The following is a 23,562-nucleotide window of genomic DNA, read 5'->3' as shown; positions in this document are numbered from 1 at the left end:
GGTTTGACCTAGTTTGATTATAGGTAGGCTTGGCTTGAGAGTGGGTTCCTAACTATTGAAATGCGACTGGGCTGATATAGGTCCCCACATAGATCCTGATCTCCTGTTATAGGATGTTCACCAGGTCCTACTATATGCGGAGTTGCTTTGAGGCAAAGGATTATGGAGGGGCACTCACAGTTAAAGTTACGCGAATCCCAACTGCCTCAGCTGTCACGACCCCACCCCCTGACCCCTACCATCCCATACCGGAGGGCGACAAGGTGCGGGATCGCGATCACAGAGGTCACGAACGTCACTCAGGTCGGAGTGGGTCAACGCATATGATAGGCAGAATCAGAAACAAACCACGAAAGAAAAACTAAAAATCTCACCAGAAACATAACAAAAGCCAGATAAATTAGAACCATTCATATCCATAAACAGTCTCCAAGGTCACAACTACAATATCCAGAATATTACAATCGTCAAAGGTACTGCTGGCCTGCCATCAAACTACATAACTTCAATAACAACAACTGCAAGACCGACGACTAACAAACACCTACACAAGAACAGAGATCCACTCATCGAGCGCGGGCTTTCCGTCCACCAAACACGATCACCTCCCACCGTTCTCGACCTGCAGCAGTCAATCTACAAGGGTGGAAGCAAAGGGATGAGCTAAAAAAGCCCAGTAAGTAGATCACAGCATTATGCTTCCCTACCTTTCAGTATTATCACACAGCACAGATCAAGATTCTAAGCGATGCTCATAAAACAGGAGTCATGCATCACAATTATGTCACAATTATAGGATGATTCTTTTCGAGTAGAGCAAGCACAATATAAGATATCAGAATTCACATTTGTTCAATGTTGTAATTATCATTCATATTCCCAGTACAGAGATATCACCTGAATTAGAAGTTCTGAAAGACCTTTTCTCAGGAGTATGATCATATGCATTCCTCAATATTACTCATTCATCTAAAACTGAACATGTTCTACAGTATACATACTTATCACAATGGAGCATACTCTTATTTCATAATAAAGCATATTTTCATCCATTAGCACTCACAGAGTCAGGTAGTGCATTACACTCCAAGGCATGTACCTTATTGGCATCAAACACACAAGTAGGCCCTGCAATACCCTCAAAGCAGGCACCTCACCAATATCAAACAGTCACATACCTCAAGCAATGCAATACTCTCAAAGCATGTCGAGAAGTCACACATAGCTTATCACCTTATGCACACCGCATGAGAAGTTACATGTCCCAGGCAATGCGATACACACAAGGCATGTCAAGAAATTCCCATATCAATAGAAATTTCATCATGTCATAGCTGATCGTGCAATAGACTCAAAGCACGCAAATATCTCAGTATGCTGGTACCATCATTCACACAGTAGGTACCCATACACATAACACATAATCAGCATGATACCATAATTCACACAATAGGTATCCATTCACATAACACATAAGTAGCATGATACAATAATTCACACAGTAGGTATCCATTCACATAACACATAAGCAGCATGATGTGATCATTCACACTGTAGGTATCAATTCACATAACACATAAACAGCATGATACCATCATTTACACAGTAGGTATCCATTCACATAACACATATCACATAATGACGATATCAGTATCTTGTCATGATAGTAGCAATATCACATTTTGGGTGTGGCACATCACATTTTAACAATATCACAATGACAGTACTATAGTAACAATGACATTATTTCAGTTAAGCCTTACCGCTCAATTTCCTGCCATCAAGGCAACGATGTGCGCTTACCATTAGGGTCGTAATCATTGAACCATTTAGAGTTTGAAGATGGTTCCAAAACCAATTTTCCTCCTATCTTTCAAATTGAGGTAGTTTGAAAATAATTGGACCTTGTTTGGCCCCACAAAAGTTCAAAAGAATGAAGATATTTTATCTGAAATCTATTGTGCAATGAAGGTAGTGACATGTTTTTAAAATTTATTTCATAACTCACAATCAAGAATAAATTCCAAAAAGTGCTCAACATGTGAATTAAAGCTTAATCATGAACTGTTCAAATGGCAGTGGAAGAAAATTGACCCCTTTTGGCTAGTCAAAATCCGTGGCGACAGAGGCCTAAATTATGAGTTTTATAAAAGCTGTTCATAGTGACAAATTGTTATAATTAATCATATAACTCTCAAATTAGGGAGAATTTCGAAAAGTGTTAAACATGTGATCTCAAGATTTTTCAAAAATATTTCAAACGACAGTGGTTTGGAAGAAATTCAACTCATTTGGTTGTTCAAAACTCTTGACATCAAAGACATCAGTTCTGTGTTTTTACCAAAACTCTCTATGGTGATCTACTGGCATGTTTCGAAGTATAAATTTACATAAATAGAGAATCAGATCAAGGTCAAAATATAAAATTCACAATAGACTCATGCATCTTTCAAATGGTTGTGATTTCATGTATTTGGACTCCAATAAGTCAAGCAAAGTCTCAATACAAGAGATGTGATGTTTCAGGAAATTTTCACAATCTGATAACAGTGACATTCATGTACATTTCACATTATATCTTCCAATCTATCAAGAATATCATTTAGACATAACCTCAAACTCAAACTAGACTCAAAAATGTTTCTAATAGAGGTGATTTGAAGCAATTCTGAGATTATTTGATAGGTCAACAGAGAGACATAAGAACCCCAATACTCCCTGGAATTCCATAGTCCAGCCATAACATAACTCAAAGAACAAAGCATAACTTCTAAACTATACAATATAATAACATGAGACCAATTCTAATTTAAACTATACTCACAAAAAATTCAACCACAAATTTGCAAGCTCAACAGAAATCACGATAGTGCATATCATATTATACAAAGGAGCCTAAATTTCTGGAAAAACAAAGCACAAATACATATATGCAAATCCTATTCTTCCACACAGTTTCTATACAATCTCATGCTAATCTCATACTAATCTCATGCTTAATTTCAAGCATCATTCATGCCTAAATCATTCTTCATATATGCTTAGATTCATTCTTCAATTCATGCTTCATACTAAAACCCACAATAACATGATCTACATACCTTAAGCTCTAAACTAGCTCCAAAACGTTTTCACACAACCACTTCTCCAAGCTCCCTAACATGAGACTCTAAGTATTTTATAGAGAGAGAGAAAGAGAGAGAAAAACATGGGAGAGAGAGGGGGCCAAAGCTCTTGAGAAGGGCTGAGAAAGGCTCTATTTATAAAAGAGAAAAGGGCAGCAAATGACAAGTGTCATTCATGCAAAGCTAACTGACATGCATGAGGAGAAAGAGAGAACAAGCATGAAGACATAATGATTATGGGTACACCAAGCATGGGAAACAAAATGATTATGAGAGAGGGAGAGCTCCCTAGACTACCATGCACTCAACCACTCACGCACGGCGGTATACCACAGACACTGTCCTCTAACACAACTCCAACTGGCGCTAGCCTCTCACACAGCTCCAATCGGTGCTAGCCTCTCATACAAGTCCAGCCGATGCTGGCCTCTCACACAACTCCAACTGGCACTGGCCTCTCATCCTCAGTAGGGAAAAGTTTAGGTCATCACATCGGCTCTCAATGCTAAGTTCCCCTCATGTCGTTAACGGAGATTTTGGGGGTTTTCGAAATATTTTTTTGTTGGTTTGCCGGGCATTCCCAGTTCGGTGTGTGTTGGAGTGTGTAAAAAAGCTCACAATAAAAAATAAATTCAAGCACACAATGCACGCAAAACAAGCAAGGCAATAAGTGAGCACACGGCACTAATCGTGCCTAGCGATGCGTGCTTCGAGGTGAAACTTGCTCAAAGCATCGTATAGATGGAGGGGTAAGCAACGCCTAAGAAGGTAAATTCAGAAAAAATGAGACCATGCATAGTCTGTGCTAAGTCGAGCGCGGCCCGAGTTGAGGGTGGCTCGAACGGGACTCGGTTCAAGGAAAAATAAGCGAGCGCTCGGGACTGATCGTGCCTAGCGATGCGCGCTTTGAGGTGAAACTCGCTCAAATCTCAGTATAAATTGAGGGGTAAGAAACCCCTAAGAAGGTAAATTCAGAACAATGAGACCAGATACGGTCCGTGCTAAGTCGAGCATGGCCCAGGTCGGGGGTGACTCGAGCGAGACACAGTTCAGGAGGGTGCAAGAAGCCCTCGAGGTATATTTATTTTTTTATTTTTTTATCTTTGTAACCTTGGTGAATAAAAATTAAACTAAGCATGGTGAAATTAGGGAAAACATGACTTAAATTAAAAATAACAAACTAAAATAAAATCAAATAGCCAAAACAAAGTAGACCTATTTGAGGCAAAATATTTTTTTTATATTTTTAAAAAATTTATTTCTAGCCAAAATTTGTTGAAAAATCAAACCAAAGGGTCCGGAACAGGTGTGTGGGGTCCCAAAAGTTTTTGGGACCTTTGTAGTTGGGCAACACTGGTGGTGTCTCCCGGGCAACATGGGTGATGTCACCTTTGCAAGGCCCAAAACATTCTTTTTTTTAAATTTTTTTTATATTGTTTTCGTGTCAAAATTAATGAAATAATAATATTTTAAAATTTTAAGAAGCAAGAAAAAAATATATTTTTGATGAAATAAACTAAAACAAAGTAAATAGACAAAAGCAGATATGACAGATCTGTATCAAGTAAATTATTTTTATGATATTTTTAAAAAATTTATTTTGCTCTAAAAGTTTTTGAACATTTATAAAACAATCCCTAGAAAAAATTTGTAAATTTCAAAAAATTCTGAAACTTTCGAATTTTGGGCGACATGGGGAGTGTCGCCTTGGATTTAGGCGACACTGGTGGTGTCGCCCAGGCAACACAGCTGGTGTTGCCCAGATTAGACAGGTTTTTGGAGCACTGAAACACTGGATCCTAATCCACATAGATTCCTGGGACTTTTTGTGACTGATCACACTGAAAAATAGTGAAATAAGTTTGTACTTTAGCGCTTGGATCAAGCTCGAAACGCCCCACGATGGGCGCCAAACTATTTATGATGAAAATCAGACAGATATTCCAATGAATATATCTTGATTTTAACACCTCCACTAAATGAAAATGAAAGAAATAAAATTGTAAAGAAAGTGGGACAAATCGAACTCAAATATGAGGTCAGATATGCCCGGAAACGAGCATATCTACTCTCAGATCTGTGGCAGAGCCAGCATGAGCCAAGACACTAACATACGATTTTTAAAGCAAAATTATTAAAATAAATGAAACAATAAAGTAGAAGTAAAATGAAGGAAGTGATACCAAACCGGGCCGGGTGGCTTGGGACTCCCGAGACTTCTGGCACTCGCCCGTATCAGAACCGGACATCTTTTGTCTCTCTGAGTCAGATGTATATCAGCATATCCCTTCGGTGTGAAGGCTTTGATTTAGGGTTCTATCCTAAGGGTAGATATGGGGTTTCTCTCAGGAGGCTAAGGCTTCCTAACGTTATTTCCAAAGTTTTCTCTCCTGTAACTCGCTCACGGTTTTCATCTCTATCTCTTCTATATTTTTCTTTCTCTGCAGGGTTTTTAATCTCTATCTCTCTTTATCTCCTAGGGTTCCTATCTCTGAAAAATCTCCCCTCCATTTTTTCCCTCTCCTAGGGTTTCTATCTCTAACGCTTTCTTTTTCTGAAATCCCCCATGTTTCTCTCGCTGGCCCCCTCTAAATGGTCCCGAAAAGATGCTAAAAGGGGGGAAAAATTTGTTGGGGATATTATCTTCTCGTAACCAACCAACAAACTCAATCAAAAACACATTTTAAAGGTCTCAGATCAAGGCGACACGGCTGGTGTCGCCCAAAAACTGAAAATCTCAACTAGGGGAAAAAGGAGGTGGGTGACACGAGCAGTGTCACCCGGGTGGCATTGGTACTGTCTCCCAAATCTGGGCCACACTAGGCGTGTCTCCCAGTCCAGGTCTGGCGACAAGGGCCGTGTCGCTCAGTCCTGGCTAAGCGACATGGGACATGGGACATGGGACATGTCTCCCAACCCAAAAATGCTCCAAATTGAGATTTTTATTTTTAAGTGCGTTCCCCAGCCTCTTGTGAAGCTACCAGAAAAAAATTGGGTCAAAATGGAGCTTTTTTACTATTTTTATGATTTTTTTGGTAAAAATGGACATTTACAGGAATCTAGGTCAAAACAGGGTTTCGGGTAAGCAGACTAGTTCCAAGCGATAGGGTAGGCTGTGTGAACTATGGATTTTGGGTTTATTAAGATAATGTGGCCCTAAGAGTCCAATAAATCATAGAAATGTCCAGTTTTAAAATAGGGTGTCTACACTTGGCGAGTCTTTTGTCCTTCAAGTCCTTTTTGTTAATGGACTTAGGCTGTCGAAACATTTCCTTAATGCTCATCTTTTTGGGTCCTGATATCAAGGCAATCTGACACCAAGGATTTTTCTTCGTGCACAGTGGCTAAAGTCGCCCATGAGGCCGGTGCTGCATCAACTTGCTTATTGGTCCAAGTGCCCTTTGTGGGTTTTCACTTGAACTTAGGAAGTGACGTCGTAGAAACGGTTCTCACCAACTTCATTTTATTTGGGGCTCTTTTACCCATGACATTTCGGTCATGTCCATCCTTATTCTTCCTTTTTTACTCACAGTACCCTTTCGGGTTTTCATCGTACCTGGGTTTTTATTTTACGGAACTCTTTTACTCGTGTTTTCGTGACCATCTCCATTCGTCATTTTTACTCATGGTGTTCCCTTGTCCAGGTATACATCATGCTCGTTATTATCTTTTCTTTTCTTTGTTTGTGAAGGCGTGTTTAGGGTCATGCCTTTAGGACCTGTGGCAAGCCTTTTAATGTCATGCGGTCAGGACGTGCACTATAGTTTAAGGTCATATAGCTGGACCGTAGTGGAGATGGGTGATTGTCTATGGACGCCATGGAGTGAGTATGGTGGTGGTTTAACTCACTTTGGGGAGATGAAACAAGGCTACCTATGAAAGTGGTGACCCACTTGCCTTACGGCGAGTATGGATGGGGGGATGGCTCGTCGTTTTGTGAGCACGGGTGAGACTCACTGAGGAATGATGAATGGTAATGAAGGAAGGTGGATTTATGGGGATTTAATGAAGGTGGTGTGCGCACACAAACAAGTAGGTTAGGGAAGACGTGCGTGAAGACGCATGTAAAAGGGGCGTGTGTGCATGTATGGGGGTGTGTTTATGGTCATGCATCCGGGACCTAAGCAAAGCAGTTTAATATCATGTGGTCAGGACATGCACTATGGTTTAAGGTCATATAGCTTGGATTGTGGCTATGCAGTTTAAAGTCGTGTAGCTAGGACCATGAAGTTTAGGTCGTGCAACTAGACCTTCGTTATAGCTTAAGTTCGTATAGTTTGGATCATGGCTATGCATTTTAAGGTCATGCAACTTGGACCATGCAGTTTAAGGTCATGCAAATAGACCTCCACTATAGTTTAAGGTCATATAGTTTGGACCATATAATTTAGGGTCATGCATCTAGACCGTGGCTATGCAGTTTAGGGTCATGCAGCACGAACCATGGCTATACAATTTAGAGTCATGCAGCTAGTCTCATCTATTCTCCATGGGGTGAAAGATGAGACTCAATTTCTGCAGGTGAAAGATGAAACTCCATGGAGAATAGGTTTATGAAAGGTGACCCGACTCCTTAGGGATAAGATAGCTTGGTGTGAAACAGACCCACTGGGGATTGAAGAGGTAAGCATGACCTTTTTTTTTTTGCAATACACCTAACTCCATTGGGGATGATGGGCTACGGCACAGGTGTAATTCCTACTAGGGTTGATGGCAAAACATTCACGATGGTGACCAGGCTCAAACATGCGCGACGCTAGCCATAGGCAGCAGTAGCATTAACACATGCGGCGGTGACTAATTTCAAACATGCGCGGTGCTAGCATGTGCAAGAGTAACACGCGCAGTGGTGGTCATGGGCGGCAGTAGCATTGACACACACGGTGCTAGGACGGGCGACAGTTGCACGAACGGCGTTGAGCAGTCCTTGGTGTTGGTCGCAAGCAGCGTTGGTCAGCGACTTTCATGTGCGGCATTAGTCACAATCAACATTGGTTAGACGCAATGTTGGTTGCGCTCGGCATTGGTCTGAGTTCGAGCCTCAGGCCTGAGCCCGACCTGGTCCAGCCCATTGGAGCTTGTCTTTAGTGGCGTGTTAGGCACTGGAGCATGGATGGCGGTAGCATGTGAGGCAACGACATGCTTATCAGTGAATTGCTCGGTGCTAGCATGGGCGACGCTAGTATGGGCAGCAGCTGCATGCACGGTGATGAAGAAGGAGAACACTCAACGGTAAGGAACACACCCGGTGGTGATGAAGGAACACGCGCGATGGTGAAGAAGGAACACGTGCGGTGGTTGAGGGGACGAGCACGCGAGAGATGCATGCAAGTGGCGGCTTGCGAAGGACCTCGGGCTCGGGCTTCGGAGCTACTGCCCCAATCAACCCTACCTCATGGGGAAAGGTCTTTTAAGGTCTTGTGCCCCGAACAGACCGCCAATGGATGCTTTTAAAATTCCTCACCCTTGTTGGACATGTTGAGGAAAAGTTTAAGGTCTTCACCTACTTTAGACCATTGTGGAGGTAGGGGCACGCATGACAAGAAGTGGGATCATGGGCGATTGAGGTGTATGACGAAGGCTTAAGGGGGCTATGAGTGATGTGACTCAACTGGGAAAATAGTGGCCAAGAGAGTCTTGAGATGATGGGTGGTGAAAGCTCCCTATCAGGTGTGGGGGTACACGAGGGAGACTGCGATACGCCTCTTTAGGATATTGGCTTTGTAGAGGCAGGCGCATGACTTGCATGCTTTGCTTTGAAGACTCACACTCGAAATTGAGATACACCTTGATTAGGGAGGACATCTCGAAGGGGTGGTGTCCTTTCACCCGAGGCTTGTGAAGAAGGATGTAATAGGGGATGTGTAGGAGGGTGTCATGCGGTAACCCCATAGAGACATGTAGGAACGAGACGCAGTTTATAGTCGTGCGAATGGACTATATGTCGCGCAGTTTAACGTCTTGCTATAGGGACGTGAGACATTTTTACTCGTGCTGTCCCATAAGGCAAAGTCAGCATGCCCATCATTTGAGAAGGAGTGCCTCGAAGGGCTTTCTCCATATCCCTTTTATTTTGACACTCTTGCCCATAGTGCCCTTGCAGGTTTTCATTATGCCCGTCTTTTTCTTTCTTGTCTTTTTCGTGACATATTTTACCCATGGTGGCCTTTGGGATGCACACCATGTCCATCATTCATTTTTTTTGATATTTTAACCCAAGACGCCCTTCCAGGTTTTTGTCATGTTTGTCTTCTTCGTCTTTTTTTTTTTTTTTGCAGAAGCGTGTTTAAGGTCGTGCCACCGTAACCATCAATTTAGCATATTTTAAGGCCATCCACCGAGACCTGAGGGCATGTTTAAGGTCTTGCCTCTAAAACTATATGTTGTGCAGTTTAACGTCGTGCCACTAGGACGTGTGCTATAATTTTAGAGTCATATAGCTTGGACCATGGCTATGCAGTTTAGGGTCTTGTAGCTCAGACCGTAATGCGACACTGAATTGCCCATGAAATTAGACTGCTAGTTCAATTTTCCCACTGTCTGTGCGATTCTGGATGATGTCTCCGATGGTATAACATTCTTCAGTCTTGTGACCAAGCATCCTATGATATTGGCAATAATTAGGCTCGTCATCCCTCCCGACTTCATCCGGTCCATTTACTTTAGGTAGCTTGATCATCCCTTTATATAAGAGAATTTCAAGCAACTTGGGGATCATGCACTTGTCAAAGGAATAACTCTTATGTCGGCTTCTTCTCGGGAAATGATGGTACTCAACTTCCTTGTGGTAGTAGAGTCTTCGGCTTCCTTGTGGCAGTAGAATTTGATCAACATAAGCTGAGGGAGGTTTCTAGTAGCGATTCGGCTTCTCTGTCACTGAGTTATCACATCTTTTTTATGCTTTGGCTACCATGCCTTTTACTAGTCCTCTATTCCCATTCTGAAGAAACGATGGGGAAGGGACTGGCAGTGAGGGAGGTGAGGGTGGTAGTAGTTCATCATTTGATGGCCCTATTTCGATGACCAGGAGCGGCGCTTGAGAGACGGTAAATAAGGATTGTTGGGTATCCTCAAGCTTATGGGATTCCAGTACCACTTGATGTTCTATCATTTCATCTTTCGGCCTCATCTCGGCCTGTAACTACCGTAATGTGACCTTAAGTTGTGCAATCTTGTCTTCATAAGCTTCTGGTACTTCACCGATCACAGCGGTTTCAACACTAGACGTACTTGGGGGCTCCTTACAATTAAGAGAGAACCTGAACTTCTCATAGGACGGCAAGCCTCCCTCATTATCCTCGAGAGGATACATGAGGCATTCATGACCTTAGAAGAGCAAACAATTAGCTTTGCAGGGAGTCGTGGCATTCTCAGGGCATGGAGGAGCCACTTTGTCAGGGGAAGCGAAGCTCGTTTCATTCTGTACTAAGGAGTAGCTTACCTTGGATGAGACTGACGAGTTCTCATTAAGGTAGGAATGTCTAGGGGGATGCAAGTAAGGGAAGTAACATCATTAAGACCAACGAGAGTAGATGATTGTTCATCATGTGTCCAAGATTCGGTGATGAATCCCTGGAAAGACGGAAGTAAAGTGGTCAGTGGCAGGGTCCCCTTCTTGTTCAGAAAGTCGATTTCGACAATGGGTTTTTCAATCCCTTGCAACGGCTCAACAGTATCAGTTTTCTCTTCAGCTTCATCTTGGGGAGCCGGGATGTCAAGGTAGACTTTGAGGGGAGATGATGGATCATTCTCTTGCATTATGGGAAGGGAACCTGTCTCTTCATGGATAAAACTCTCCACCTCAAAGGGGTCATGACCAGTGCCCTCGGTGAGTTCGGCTTCCATTTCACTTGAGGGGGCTGCCTTAGAATGGTGTCTTCGGGCTTAACAAGAGTCTAGGGGAAGTTGATTCAGACCCACGAGCTGCCCCGAGCTCAATCTGCTCGAAGAAGCATTGCTCTGGGTGCCCTAACCCGAAATGAATTCGAGTGTCTGATCGGGTGATGGCACCATTAGCTCACGATTGATGGGGTCACTGGGGTCATTCTGAATCTTTGCCCAGTTCGTAGGCTTGTCCTTTCCCCGAGTGGGACTTGGATCTTTATAGATAATCGGCTTCATCATGCCCTGAGTAACCATTTTGGTGTTATCCTCATTGGATGATTTTTCAGCATCATCTACATCAAGGGGAGTTAGGGAAAAGAAAGGGCTCTTGTCCTTAGCTGTAGAGTCTCCCATGATGTCCTTTACTTCACCCTCAGAACTAGGGGAAGTTTTGGATCTATTCATGTGTGCACATTGCACAGGTGTGCTCTAGGTGGGCGAGGGGATTGGCGCATGTACGCCCTCTGCAGAAGGACTTTGGGTGACCTGGTGGTCAACCCAGGCTCGAGTAGCATGTCTGGCCTTAAGAGGCCCGGTGCTGTGAGCATGTGTGCGACAGAAGGGTCGCGCGACCATCCCTCGTAGAGTGAGCACATGTGCTTGGAGGGGGAACTAGGAGGCTGCCCCTCATGTGCTTGGGCAGACGCAATAGCAATGCTTCCCCGAGCAATGCAGTGCACATGCAAGGGGTGTGCAAGGCCGGGTTCAAGAAGAGCCAAACCCTGATAATGTTCCGAGGCAACCTGAGGGTTGCCCCGAGGATGTGTAGGGCCAAGTCCAAGAAGACCCAAACCCTGACAGTGTTCCGAGGTAACTTGAGGGTTGCCCCGAGGATGTGCAAGGCCAAGTCCAAGAAGACCCAAACCTTGACAGTGTCTCGAGGTAACCTGAGGGTTGCCCCGAGTGGTGCAGTGTTCATGTGAAGGATGTGCTGGGCCAGGTCCAAGAAGACCCAAACCCTAACAGTGTCCCGAAGTAACCTGAAGGTTGCCTCGAGTGGTTCAATGTTCCTGTGAAGAATGTGCAGGGCCAAGTCCAAGAAGACCCAAACCCTGACAGTGTCCTGAGGTAACCTAAGGGTTGCCCCGAGTGGTGTAATGTGCATGCAAAAAGGGTGCAGGGCTCGGTTCAAGAAGACTCGAACCCTGACGGTGTCTCGAGATAACCTAAAGGTTGCCCCGAGGTTTAGCTAGAATGGATGGTCCACTAGCTTTGGTGGGTTTGTGTGAGGTGGTGTCTTCAGAGTCGCCTCCTCCTAGTGTCGAGCATCCTATTAAAGCGCCCGCAGTAATAGAGAATGAGGGATAGCCTAGCGGCGACCCGCAGGAGCAACAGCAAATGAACTGTCAGTCGCGGAAGAGAGAGGGGCGACCTCCGGGCTGCCTCGAGCAGTGGGACCGGCAAGTCAGTTGCTGGTAGTAGGGTGCGTGTTGTGTGTGGTGACGTGTGTGCCACCAATGCAGGGTGCGTTGACAGAGGGTCCACCATCGTAAGGAGGTAGGGATTGAGGGACTTTTAGATCTATCCTCACCTCTTTCTAAGTGATGACCTGGAAGCGCGACACAAGGTCGTTGCTCAGGAGAAAGGTCGGGAACGAGGTTCGCGGAACCTGTTCCCGATGAAGACTCACGAGTGCGGGGATTATAAAACCCCTGACTCGGATGAAGGGGTTGAGCAACCCCAATGACAGGTGTGTGTATAGTAAGCAAGAAACAGAAGAAAGGAAAGGCCAAACAAGAACGATCCAACGATGGGGTAGCATGTCCCCAGTGGAGTCACCAAGCTGGTTAGGTGCCTTGATCTCACCCTCCTGGTCAGGTTGACTTGATAGCGTGGTTCTAGGTTTGAGACAGACCCGAGACCTAAGATCGCTCTCTCGGGAACCACATAAAAAAGACGTGGGCAGGAGTACCAACTGATGAGAAAGGAATTTGGGTTGTGAGGCAGGATTTACCTCACGTGGGTCCATGACATGCTCAATACATATTTTACACACAATAATCCGTGTCAATTTGACGGCCTCCCGACGTCCTCTTGACAAGGGACTCTCGGTACATATTTTACAATAAAGAGTGAGAGAAGCAAAGAGATAATAGAAATGAAAGTGAGAGAAGAAGTTTGACCAGTCGGCTAGGCTAGCACAGTGGCTAGACTAGTACGGTGAATGATTTGACGCGGTAGCAAGACAGGCACTGTAACTCAAACCAACACAGCGGCAATACTACTCGACGACAGAACCAATACCGACCAGCTAGGCACGATGGCTAGTCTGACGTGGCAGCAAGACGGGCATGATAACTCAGACCAGCACGACGGCAATACTGCTCGACGACAGAGCTGGCACGACGGCTAGTCTGGCACAATGGCTAGTTTGACGAGATAGTAATACGGGCACAGTAACTCAGACCGGCACGGCGGCAATACTGCTCAACGACAAGACTGTCACGGCAACACAAGGCTCAGCCTGCCCTCTGGTTAAATAAGCAAGGAAGAGAGAGATGAGAGATGAAGACTAGCCTGGCTCTTGCTAGGTCTTCCAAAAAAGACGAAATGAAAATAAAAGCGATGGTGAAATAAATGAGATGAAAGGAAAATAAAAGAAATGAATTAAAATAAAATAACAATAAAAAATGAAATTAAAAAAAAATAGAATGGGTAAAGGGATGAATTAAAAATGAAATAGAGTTAAGTAAAATGAAAATAAAAGGGATGGAAAAAACTAAAATAAGATGAGATAATTAAAATAAAATAAATGAGTGAAACAGAGTAAGGTATGGTGGGATAAAATAAATGAAATAAAATAAACATAATAACATAAAACAAGGGAAAATAAGGTGAGTGAGTGAAATAAAAAAAACTGATGGGAAGAGAATGAAATGGAATAAAATGAAAAGAAAGGGGTAGAAGAAAGAACATGATAGGGGTAGAAGAAAGAACACGATGTGGTTTAATAAAATAGATTAGTTAAAAGAGAGAGCGAGTAGGGCGTTCGGTTATTGGAAGTAAAGTTTAAGAAAAAGGTTAAACGTTTTAGCCAAGGGGGGAGAAAGGGTTGAGTATTGGGTTATGTAAGAAGGAGAGGGTATTGGGTTATGTAAGAAGAAGAGGGTGTTGATTATTGAGGGAAAGAGACACGGTGAGAAGGTTGGACGAAAGCCAACCGAAGTTTTGACGAAACGCAAAGAACGAAGTAAAACGAAAAGGACGAAAGGTGGGGGTAAGTTTTTGTTTGTGGGTTTCTAGTGAGAGAAAGTGCAGGGAAGGAGACCACGAGAGAGCTGAGGGCTGCGAATGAAGGTTGAAGGGAGAGACGTAGAGAAATGAAGATGGCTGCGGGGAGAGATAGCGGCAAGTTGCAGCTGTGGTTGAGAAGAGAGGCGCAATGGGCAGAAGTTGCAAGGAGCTAGAGAGAAACGGAGAACAGAGGGTGCGAGAGCAGGAGGAGAGAAGGGTCACTGCGCCGCAGCTGAGTGGGGCGGATATGGCAAAGGGGTTTAGAGAGAGAGCAACAGATGAGGTTGGCTGCTAGTGGTTGCATAAAGAAGAGGATGAGGTGGTTTGCAGGTGATTGTTCAGGATGGGAGAATTTATGAGAGCGACTGGTTGTGGGGAATTAGGAAGAGAAAGATGGAGGTGGAGGTGCGGGAGTTGCAGGTGGTGGAGCAGTAAGGTGGAGGTCAGGAAGATGGTGGAGATGAGGCGGAGATATGTAGAAGGGGTGACAAATAAGTGGCTGTAGCAGAGGTAGGGGGCAGCAGCATAGATGGGGTGGTGAGATGCGCGACGGCTGAGAGAGGTGGCGCACAATTGGGTTTTGGTGTTTTTAGAGAGAGAAAAAGCGATGGGAGGATGGGAGAGAGTGTAGCAGGTTGCTGAGCAAGAGAAGAGGGTGGCTGCCTTGTGGGTGTCAACGTGGACAGCGGAATAGGAGGTGGGATGGTTAAGGCCGGAGAGCGTGGAAGGCAGGGCGAAGGAGGTTATGCACAGCCGGCTGTGGTCACGGGCTTGGGGTGAAGCAAGTTCGATAGTGCACGACAGCGGAGTATGTGTCGTGTACGGCGATGGGGTGTCGGTCGCGCACGACGATGGGTTGGGGAATTCACACACGGCGTTGGGGTGGTTGGGGTAGAGTTCCCGCGCGGCGATGGGTTGTGGAATTCACGCACGAGCGATGAGGCAGAGTTCACCCGTGGTAATGGGTGTGGAATTCACGCAAGATGATGAGGTATGGGTCGTGGAATTCACGCAAGGTCATGCCGGTAGAGTTCACGCACGATGATGAGACGAAAAGCTATGGGAAATGGTGATTGCGCAAGTCCACAGTGCGATGAGAAACAAAGCTTTGGGAAATGGTGGTCGCGCAAGGCTACAGAGCGTGAGAGGGAAAAAAAAAGGTACACACGGGTGTGCACAATAGGGATGATGTAATGGATCATAAGATAAGAAGGCGATATATTATTATAAAAAGGAAGGAGAAGGTGGACCCGAAAGTACAGAGGGAGAGGGAACAGATGAATGTGCAAGGGATAAAGAAAAAGAAACGGTGTGCATAATAGGGGTGATGTGATAGATCATAAGAAAAAAATGGGATAGATTATCAAAAAAAGAAAGAGAAAGTGGACCCAAAGGTGTACAGGGAACAGATGGACGTGGAGGGAGTAAAGAAAAAGAAAGGAGACGGATGATAGTAATGTGGTACTACAAGAGGAAAGAAGGAGGTTGTGGTCTTGCAAGACGACAGGGAAGAGGAAAAGGAGAAGAAAGGGAAAAGAGTGAAACACGAGCGGGAGCTTGTGCTACCATTCATGAAATAGGAGAGAGAAAGAGAGAGGAGAGAGAAGAGAGAAAAGAGAAAGAGGGGAGAGAGAAAGAAAAATGAGAAAGATAAAAAAAAAAGAGAGAAGAGGAGAGAGAAAGAGATAAAGAGGGAAGTGAGAGAAGAAGAAAGAGAGAGAAAGAGAGAAGAGAGAGGGGACAGAAGAGAGAGAAAGAGGAGGGAGAGAGGAGAGAAAAAGAGAAAAGAGAGAAAGAGAATGAGAGAAAAAATAGAAAGAGGAAAGTTACCTTAAGCCCAGGGGTACCGACCTAAAAATTTCTCTCGCCTTCCTCTCTCTCCAAAACGTGACCCACAATGAAGAAAGATAGCCATTTTTTTAAGCCAAAGTAGGATCCCTTGTATAATGATATCATATGATATATATAGACTTTTGCCCAAACATGGGTGGATTAATCAAAATCTATCCTAATTGCTGAAAATTACAATTTAACTGAATTAAAAGAAATTCTAAAAAAGGGGGCAAAATGACCATTTTGCCCCTATCCAATAATTCACAAAATTCCACTTCAGTCCTTGCTGCACCCATTGAATGTGTACGATTTTCCTAAGCCGATTCGGGGTTGCTCCGGCGATCATCCAACCAAAAGTTGATTGTTTTCTCGTTGAGCTCGGAATGGCAATCTATTTGATACCCATTTCTAGCCACGGATCGCATTTATAGGCCACAATCATGCGACACGAAATTTGTATTTGATCAATAGTGCACTCATTTCTCGATGTTTTTCATGATTTTTTTACTGTATTACACTGAGCGTGCCATCACAATCGCGTTGCAACAAACGCAGCTCGATTTTGTGCCCGAACAAAGATTTCGTCATCTTGGGGTTTTGACCGGATCTTGAAATTCGATGGCCGAAATTTACAGCAACTTTGACGCTTTCGTGTGCCGAATCCAACCATTCAACATATGCGGGGTTTGGACCAAACATAGCCTCGGACCTTTCGTGCATGATGCAATTGGTTTTGTGTCGATCTGGTAGTAACTGTCGTGATATGGCCGCTCGAGTGGGTCATGCTACTGCTGATTTTTCTGTAACTATCTTCACAAATTTCCAACTTCTCCCTAGTTTTTCTCCCTGCTCAGGCATCGTCACGGGGCATGCCATATATCAAAACACTCGTCTGGACGAAACGAACATGTTCACAAAATATTTGAGATCGATCCGACTTGTAACGAGTGAGATATGAGCCTCCGAAGTTGCTGCTTGAGATTGTGCAAATCAGTCTCCTTTAATGGAGATTAGTGCAGGGAGGTCGCACGAGAATAGCGTGTAGGTTAATCTCTGGCCGCCTGTTTCGTATACAGGTCTAGACTGCTTCTTTCTCTGACATATGATTGACGTGGCAAGCAGCTAAATCCCTCCATCTGGCTATGAATTGGTCCACAAGCTCGTCTGGCTCTTAGGTCAGGGTGAGAAGCTCAATGGTTTGAATGCCTATCTGAACCTCATAGAAGCTCTGGTAGAACAATTGTTCATCTCTTCTCAAGTGTGTACTGAATTTGGAGGAAGCCGAGCATACCACTGAAAGGCTAGGCCATCAAGAGTTTCAACAAACTGACGGAGGAGGAGTCTCCCATCAGTCGTTGTCTCTCAACATGTTGCTTGGAAATGCGTGATATGGTTGTGCGGGGATGTTGGAGCATTGAATAGGGGAAGTTTCCCCTTTTGGAAATCTTGGAGAAATGAAACCTGATCAATGTAGGAGGGGTACGGCTTTTGGTCAAGTGTTGTCCCATGCATTCCCAGGATCTATCTGCTCTTCAAGTTGTGGATTGCTATGGCATCGATGTCTGCCTATGAGACAAGGTGAGGGACGGAATTGTCTTGTGAGACAAGAGGAGGAGGCTGCCTTGGAACTGCATCATCCGGGTGATGGGAGTTGACCTCATGATGGGACAAATTGACTGAGGATCACATGCTTTCCATGCGGTCATTCTTCTCCATCACTGCTCGCACCATGTGTTCGAACCTATCCCTGCGTTCTTCTTGGTTGTTGTTAGGTTCGTTCACGACCATAACGCTAACCGTTTCTTCTGGGAGATCAGCCTCAGGGGCGGTTGAATGCTTCCGAGCTTGGCAGGTAGTGCGAGGCAGATCAATCATCAAGGGCTTAGCATGCCCCAACTGAACTCGAGTCTTATACGTCAACCGCGGGAGGACCGGTTCTCGACGGTCTTGGGACCGTGGCTGCTGAGTGGTCAAGTCATCTTCTACGGCGCTGACCACTGTGCAGGATTCTCGCACCTCCTCTTCAGGCTCTGTCATCTGAAACAGGTATAAGGGGTTCTTGTACAGAGGGTCGTCGAAGCTAGCTGCCCCGATCGGGACTACGACTGGCCGGCTTTTCTTGCGCAAGAAAGAGGCGTCTCCATCAAATGAAGTAATGAGTGTGGATCAGGAACTGGGGTCAACCTAGGCCGGGGAGGACGAAGGACTTGATCTCCCATCGGGTCTTTGCCCTTAGCTCTCTTATGGGCTCTAGAGACATGATCAAGCTGATGGGCCTGGCTCAAGATGCTACTCTTGGGGAAGGTCTTTGGGTACCAGAGCTTGGGAGAGGGATCAGCTCATGATGGTGTCTGAGTCAGGAGTGAGCAATAGTCCGAGAAGGAGGCGCGTGTTCACCCTTTGAAGAAGGATCACGGGCGACTTAGGAGTCGACCAGGCTCGAACAACCGTTCTGACCTTAGGAGGCCGAGAATCGTGAGCACGTGTCTGTAAGTGATCAAGAGGAACCTACCTCTTACAAAGTGCGTTAGTGTGTGCTGAGAGAGAGGACGGGGGGGTTGTCTCCCGTGTACTCAGGTTCGCACAGCAACGGCATCGCACCGAGTGGTGGGATGCTCATGCAGAATGTGTACAGGACCTGGCCCGAAGAGGCTCAATTCTGGACATCGACTTGAGGCACTACGAGGGTTGCCCCGAGGTGTGGCTCAAGTCGACGAACCACGAGCCTTAGTGTGTGTACGAGAGGTGGAGGCCCCAGGGTCTTCTCCTCGATGTGTCGAGCCTCTAATCATAGAGACCCAAGGTGGTGGAGGAATGTGGGGGGTAGCCTTGCGGGAACCCACAGCAGCAATGGCAACTTGTTTGCCTTTTGCAGCTAGGGACAGGGTAGCATTTTGGCGTACCTTAGCAGTAGACTGGAAAGAGACTTGCCAGTAACGGGGTGCGTGCTGTGAGTGGTAGCAAATATGCTACTGATGCATAGTGCTTTGGTAGAGGTTCCACCAGAGCTAGGAGACGGGGAGTTAGGGACTTTTAAGTCCCTTCTTAAACTTATCCAGGTCAAGACCTGGGAGCTAGATACTGGGTCTTTGCTCAGAAAGAAGGTCGAGAATGAAGTTCAGGTAACCTGTTCTCGAAGGGCACTTATGAATGCGAGGATGAGAAAATCTCGATCCGAATGAATGGGTTAAGGAACCCAGAAGCCATATGAGTGCAATGCAGAAAAACAAAGGGGAGACTAGCCAAACAATAACGATCTGACAAAGGGGTAGTGTGCCCCCAATGATGTCGCCAAGCTGGTTAGATGCCCCGATCTCTCCCCAGGACTGGATGACCTGGTGGCACGTGTCTCAAGTTTCAAGGAGAACCCAGAACTTGAGATCGCTCTCTCTGGAACCTTGTTAAGAAACAAGGGTAGGTACACCAACCGGTGAGAGAAGAATTTGGTGTGAGGCGGGACGCACCTCACCTGGGTCCGTGACTCACTCGGGCTGACTCACATGGGCACCATCTTAGATCACGATAGAAATCCACCCAGTCCTACAACTGGATTGAAATTGCCTCTCTTGACTTGTACTCTCATGTTTCTGTGATCACACACACATTGTTAATTTACAAGACAAGTGGGCCAAGGGACGCCACATTGTCTTTGGATGACTGCACACGAGTGTCCGCATTCAAAAGAAGAAGGAAAGAATACGAGAATAGAGATTGGAATGATTGAGAGAAAAAGAACAAAGAAATAGAATGGGGAAAGAGAAGAGAAGAAAGAGAAGTTTGACCAGATGGCTAGACTGACCCAGTGGCTAGACCAGTACAGTGACTGATTTTTTATGGTAGCAAGACGGGCACAGTAACTCAGACCGGCACGACGTCTTAAATACTCGACAATAGAATCAACACCAACTAGCTTGGCATGATGGCTGGTCTGACGTGACAGCAAGATGGGCACGATAACTCAGACTGGCACGACGGCTAAACTGCTCGACAATGAGACTACTATGACAGTGCTAGACTTAGCCTGTCCCGTGGTCAAATAAGAGAGGAAAAAGAAAGAAGAGAGAGAAGAAAGAGAGAGAGAAAAGAGAAGAGAAGGAGTAACAAAAGAATAGTGAGAGAGAAAAAGGGAGGCAAAGAGAGAAAGAGAGAGAAGAGAAGAAGAGAAAAGGAGAAGAGAAGCGAAGAGAAGAGAGAAGAAGAAGAAGAAGAAGAAGAAGAAGAGAAGAGAAGAGGAGAGAGATGAGAGAGGAGAAGAAGAAGAGAAGAAGAGAAGAGAAGAGGGGAAAGATAAAGAAGAAGAAAAAAGAATAGAGGAGAGATAAGGAACATAAGAGAGAGATAAAGAGGAAATATGGGAGAGCAGAGAGATAATAGAAAGTATGAGAGAGAAAAAGAAAAGTAGAGGGAGAGGAGAGAGATGAGGAAAAAAGGAAGAAGATGAGAAGAGAGAGAAAAGGGGAAGATAGAGAGAAGAAAATCAGGGGAGAGATTAGAGATATGTCATAGACGGCGATGGTCATATTGTCGTTCATGACAGGAGGGAGAGGAAGAAGGTAACATGGACGGCAATGGGTTCTGCCGTCCATGACAAAAGAGAGAGAAAGAAGAAAGGAGCATGGACGGCGATGGGTTCCATCGTCCATGACAGAGGAGAGAGAAAGGAGGAAGGAAAGAAGAAACATGGACGGCGATGAGCTTTGTCGTCCATGACAGGAGAGAAAGAGATAACATGGACGGCAATGAGTTTCGTCGTCCATGACAGGGAAGAAAGAGGCATAAGAGAGAAAAGAAGGGACACACTTGAGTATAGGCATCGCCGTACATGTCAAAAGAGACTCGGACACGACCTGGCCCACCGCTTGGGAAAGGGCCCGACTCTGTGTCTTTGTCAGAGGATAAGAGAAGAAATGTCATGCACAATGATGAGCATCGCCATGCACAACATGGGGAAGGAGGCCTGGCCCGCCACTCGGGTTAGGGCTCAGCTCACTATGTTCATTCCAGAAGATCTGAAGAGAAGGAAAATGTCATGCTCAACGATGGGTACCGTCGTGCATGATTGGGGAGGAGAGAGAAAAGAAATAATAAAGAGAGAAAGAATAAGATAGATGAATAAAAGGAAAGAAGGAAGAGAGAGGGCGAGAGTAGAGAGAGACAGGAAGGAAGAAAGAGAGGGATTAAGAAAGAAGAGAGATAGAAAGGAAAGTAAAGAGAGAGAAAAAAAGTATAAAGATAAAGAGAAAGAAGAGATTAGGAAAGATGATTAAGAAAGAGAGAGATAAGGAAAGAAGAGAGAGATATGAAGGAAAGTAGAGAGTGATAGGAAGGTAAGATTAGGAAAGAGAGCAGAGAGAGAAGAATGGAGAGAAGGAAAGGGAAGAAAGAAGAAAGGAAAATAGAGAGAGAAAAAAGAGGAGAGAAAAGATTAGAAAAAGGAGAGAATGAGATAAGAAAGAACATGAAGAGAAAAGGAAAGGTGGAGAGAAAGATTGAGAAAGATCAAAATACGCACAGTGGTACTTACTGTTGTGTGTGTTGAGAGAGAGATGAAGAGAGAGAAAGAGAGAAGAAAAGAGAGAGATAGAGAGGGGACGAGAGAGAAAGAAAGAAGCAGAGAGAGAAAGAGAGGAAAAGAGGCATGCACGGCGTTTCTCACTGTCGTGCATGTTGAGAAAGGTACGAGAGGAAAAAATGACAGAAGAGAGAGACAAAGAGAGGAACGAGGGGAGAGATAAAGAAAGAGAGAAGAAGAAGAAGAAAAAGAAAAGAGGAAGAAGAAGAGAAAGAGAGAAGAGAAAGAAAGAAAGAAGAGAATATGAGAGAGAATAGAGGAGGAGAGAAAAAATTACCTAGGGGTACTAGGCTCTTTCTTCTCTCTCCTCTCTCTCTCCAAGAAATGCCCACAACCTCAATGTAAAATCTAAATTTTATTCATTAAGTTGAAGCCTTTTTACAATGACGTATAACATGTATTTATAGAGTTGGGCCCAAAACATGGGTGGATGCCCAAAACTTACCCTAATTACTAAAAAATACAATTTACTTGAATTAAAATAAAATAAAAAAATAGGTGCAAAATTATGGTTTTGCCTTAGCCCAACAATACACGAAATTTCAAAACAGTCCCTACTGCAACCATGGAACGTGTTTTATTTTTCAAGGATGATTCGGGGTTGCTCTAGCGTCCGCAGGACCAAAAGATGATTACTTTCTCATTGGGCTCAGCATGATGATCAATATGATACTAACTTTGAGCTACTGATCGTGTTTTTAGGCCATGATCATGTGACCTGAAATTTGTATGAAACTTGAAAACTTGTGTTCGATAGAGCATTCGTTTCTTGATGTATTTCATTGGTTTCTTCGCTGAATTGCACTGAGCTTGCCTTCACGATCGCGTTGTAACAAGCACAACTCGATTTCGTGCCCTAACAAAGATTTTATAATTTTTGGGTTTTGCCGGAATTTAAATTTCGGTGGCCAAAATTTTGCAGCAAATTTAACACCTTCGTATGTCAAATCGAACCATTCATCACGCACGGAGTTTGGCCTAGTGGTAGCCTTGGACCTTACGTACGCAATACATCTGGCTTCGCGATGATCGGGTACGCTAGCGCCGTGATATGGCTACTCAAGTGGGTCGTGCTACTGCTGATATTCTGCAACTCTTGTTCTCGAATCATCAACTTCTCTCTAGCATTTCTCCCTAGTCGTACATCGTCACAGGACGTGCCACATATCAAAACGCTCGCCTTAACGTGACAAACACACTCACAAAATTTGAGCATGACTCGACTCGTAAGGAGGGAGGTATGAGTCTCGAAAGTTACTGGTCGTGACTGTGACAACCAGTCCCCTTTAACTGAGACTGGTGCAGGGAGGGCGCACAGGAATAGTGTGCGGCCTACCCCTCTTATGTATTTTGCCTATAACTTTGTCCTGGAGCCCCCGATTAAGCCGAAACTTGACTCATAAAGGTTTTCGATAGTGCCGAATCCAATGGCAATGGTCCTATATCCATTTGAAGCACTAGTAATTGGGTTTCAGTTGTAAGGTTCATTTCAGGGTGGTAGAAGCTAATTTTTCTGAAACTGTTTCTTTGTCTACACTACCTTAGACATATCAAATTGTGACGAAACTTAGCAGGTGGTCTTTTGGGGTCCTTATGAAGATCTTCACTTATTCTGGGATAATTCTGAGACTGTAAAAAATTTCACTGTAAGTCAGGGCTTTATTGACCGGCTTCTCCTTTATTTCGCATTGGGGACCCAAGGTGCTGAAAAATGCCTTCAAACAATCGTCCAATGATTAGTGTCTTGGCCTATTCCCCTTCAGAATTGACTAAGATATATATACCCCATTGGGGAAGACTTTCTTGACTACGAATGGCCCTTCTCACTTTGGTTCGAACTTCCCCTTAATACGACCATGAGTTATAATGAATCGCTTTACTGCCGGCACCAATTCCCCACTGTTGAATGAGCAT

General features: G+C 44.6%; 1 long non-coding RNA gene across 1 annotated transcript; it reads right to left on the bottom strand.

Annotated features, from left to right (window-relative positions):
* Positions 1-394: 394 nt before the first annotated feature.
* On the bottom strand, positions 395-16,557 carry LOC110007461 (uncharacterized). The gene is made up of 2 exons (XR_002281272.2): positions 3,102-16,557; positions 395-636 (listed from the first exon to the last, which is right to left on the bottom strand). It is a non-coding gene; the product is annotated as an uncharacterized LOC110007461 (long non-coding RNA).
* Positions 16,558-23,562: the final 7,005 nt, after the last annotated feature.

The sequence above is a fragment of the Amborella trichopoda genome, chromosome 9, assembly GCF_054954075.1.
Source record: "Amborella trichopoda isolate Santa Cruz 75 chromosome 9, AtrichopodaSantaCruz75HAP2 v2.0, whole genome shotgun sequence".
NCBI classification, from domain to species: Eukaryota; Viridiplantae; Streptophyta; class Magnoliopsida; order Amborellales; family Amborellaceae; genus Amborella; species Amborella trichopoda.
The sequence above is the reverse complement of the archived record's forward strand: the minus strand, read 5'-3'. Positions and strand labels throughout refer to the sequence as shown.